Here is a 3449-nt window from a genome sequence, read left to right as displayed (position 1 = left end):
GGCTTTTGTGCAGTTCTGCATCTGTTTGCGCAGGGAATCATAGAACAAGGGGTCAAACTTCTTTGTGCGCTTGCTGGTAATGCTTTTTTCCGGTGCCATCAAGTCCACTGCGGATTTACCCAGTTGGAGAAACTACCTGTAGTTAGGTTTGCCTCAGGTTTTAAGTCAGGTTTGGAGGATGCTAGAGTGCATTGCAGCTGTTGGGGGCTTATGTTCCTCCAGTTGCATCTTTTTTAAAGTGTTTTAGGGGGAATGTGTGAGCTGGGAATGTGATGTGTGGTAGTTATGGTGAACAAGATGGCTCTGTGATCTGACCAAGGTACTGGCATGACCTCTAATATTTTGAGGTGGCGGTTAGATGTAAATAAACCATCTAGGGTGTGACCGGGGTCATGTGTGGGATGCATAACTTTCTGCTCCAGCGAGGCGTTGGCCACCACTCTATTGGTGATACTGTGTTATGGTCTTCTAAGTTTTCGAGGTGATAGTTAAAATCGCCTAGTATGCAGTAGTCCTCTGAGTCAGCGCTAGCTTCTATTATTGGGCTGATGATTTCTTCAAATTTACTTTTGCTTTTCATGAATGGTGGTCTATATAGTAGTGTGCCGTTAAAGGTGCAGTTGGCACTTAGGGTGATTCGGAAGGAAAGCAGCTCGCAGTCAAAGCTGCTTCCTAACCTTTTACATCCAGAGAGTTATTAGCTATAATCGCTAAGCCTCCTTCTCTTTTGGATTATATGTCATTTTTAATAACAGTGAAACCTTGAGGTATAGTAAAGGCCAGGTCAAGATCTGAAATGCTGTTTGCCCAAGTTCTGTGACGAACGCCATATCCACTTTGTGGGCGGACAGAAGTTCGGCAAACTCACCTTTATGTTTTATCAGGGAGGAGGTGTTAATGAGCAATCCTATGAGTGTCTTGGGGATTGGTATATGCCGACGAGAGACATTTTCATACTTGGAGTAGGCCTTTGTTTTTGTAAAAAGAAATTTGGTGTTGCAGAGAGGGCAGGACTTGGGCTGTTTGGACAGATCAATCTGATGGCAGGGGGGTTTTAACTGAACATTGTTAAGTCTCCGAAGAGAGATGTTAGAGTATGTCAGTCTTGTCCCTGCTTTTGAGGTGTTGAGGTGGGTCGTCCAGTGCGTGATGCGTCTACTTATTTATAACCGCTAATTGGGCTGCCCAGTAGTATGCTCAGGTGTTAGGTAGAGCGATCCCCCTGTCATACCATCCCCTAATAATTTTTTGGGCTGCAATGCAGGGCGTTTACTGTCCTACAATAGGTTCCTAACTTCGCCGTCTATGGATTGAGATACGTTTCAGGGACTCTGTAGGATGTGTTTTGCAGAGAGTAGAGAAATCGTGGTAAGGCCATCATTTTAAATAATGTGGCTCTTCCCAGCAAGGAAAGTGGTAGTACCGGCCAGTGTTGCCATCTCCTAGTAAACAAGTCAGTGGGACAAGGAGATTGTGTTCATAGAAAAGTTCCTTTCTGGTCTTGACGTAAATTCCTAAATAACGAAATCCCTCGTCGGGATCTTTGCTTCACAGTTCACAGGTAAGACAGGAGGTGGTCCTAGCAGGAGGGTACACCACCAAATTGATAGTATAACCTGAGTACTTCCCAAAGTTGGAGCAAATCTGTAGCACCCTGCCAATAGAGGATCTAGGTGATGCCACATATAGCAGTATGTCATCAGCGTTGAGTGAGATTCTGTCTTCCCACAACTCTGTCCATCATATCCCCTGTATTATTGGATCCCCCCATATCTAACTCTCTAAGGACTCCAGGATCAAAGCAAATAAAATTGTAGACAGTGGACAGCCCAGTCTTGTTCTCTGGTTTAGGTTGAAGGTATTTGACATGTGTCCGTTCACTACCACTTGAGCCAACAGCTGTGTATATAGCAGTTGAATCCAGATGAGAACATTTTTACCCAATCCCATTCGCTCCAAGACGGCGAACAAATATGGCCATTCTACAGTGCCAAAGGCCATGCGGGCATCTATCAACAGTATTACAGAATCCTCTTGCCCCAGCTCACCAGTACATTTTGATGGGGGTTCCGATTTTGAGCCTATCCTTGAGACAATAAGCCTCCCTGGGGGTGGAAATCTTTCCTTGTGCACTTTTGGCAGGATATAGAAGTATGATACTTTTGGGTGCATCTCATAAAGGTATTCTGCATCCAGCCTGGTAATCCAAATATTTGACACAGCTCTGTTAACCAAAAATTGGATTTCCTCCATGATGTCCCAGTTTTTGATAATTTCTACTCTCTTCTAGAAGTCATAGACATTCATCTGTATACATATTGGCTGGAATCACTACAACTATTCCACTTTGTCAGCTGGTTTGATAACTACTGTTTCTAAGTTGGATGATTCTGACAGTGCATGCTGTTCTGAACTGCTCATATTGTGAACTGTTTTCATGTTTCCGTTCTTTAGTAGGCCAATGTCTCATGCTACTGCCTGCTCAAATGCCAGCACTTCAGGGGGCATAATGTTAGTTGCAGTATTTAAATGAATGTTCTCTTCAATCCTATGATGGAGCATGCCATGATACATTGTGAGTGTGGCATCCCCTCCAACATATTTTGGATACCTTTGGGCTACAGTCATTATTACAAAGCAGCACTTAAAATATACCTGTAAGTTTACTCTTTCCATTTGATCTGTTTTTGTTATATCATTCAGCATTTTATATAAACCTGATAGATATTAAAAACTTGTTTTCAGAATTAAACTCATGCATTGATGAGACTGTGCATGTGTTTGTAACTGTGCTGAATGACTTCTGAGTGGGTTTTGAACTAATTTGTGAGCTAGTGTAGATTATATTTGGAATTTTCTTGTCTTTCTAGTGCTGGCATATTTCGACTCACTAAAGCTTATAAAGGTAACTTTTTTTGTACCAAGTGGTACTTCTAATGTGCGGAATTGGTCAAATAAATGCCTATTTTTTGTTTACATGCTGAATTGCAATGCTTCCTACATAGTAAACATCAGAACATTTAATTTTTCACCCAGTGACCTTTTCAGTCTTCAATTGTTAACACACTTACATGGGCAATCAGCTATGACATTCAATAGGAAGTTGTTCAGATAGTTCAACACTTGCTCAGATGAATTCCCACTGAAGAAAAGCATCTTTAGACACCAAATTCTATATTTGTACCTGCTCCCAATTGAAAGTATCACTTATTAATTGTAAAAAGTTAACCCAATGCTATCCTAAGGGAGAGGCAGGCCTTGCACTAGTGAAAAAAGAATTTTGGAAATTTGTACTACTAGGACATGTAAAAGTGAAAAGCACATAGCCAACATTTTGAAAACACTGCAGACAGCCCTATGGGATTCTTAGGTCTTACCCTGGGGTGTTCTTTGTATTAAAAAGGGAGATTTAAGCCTGTCTTAATGTTTATTATGTCAAGTTGACATGG

The sequence above is a fragment of the Lissotriton vulgaris genome, unplaced genomic scaffold (assembly GCF_964263255.1).
Source record: "Lissotriton vulgaris unplaced genomic scaffold, aLisVul1.2 SCAFFOLD_264, whole genome shotgun sequence".
NCBI lineage: Eukaryota > Metazoa > Chordata > Amphibia > Caudata > Salamandridae > Lissotriton > Lissotriton vulgaris.
The sequence above is the reverse complement of the archived record's forward strand: the minus strand, read 5'-3'. Positions refer to the sequence as shown.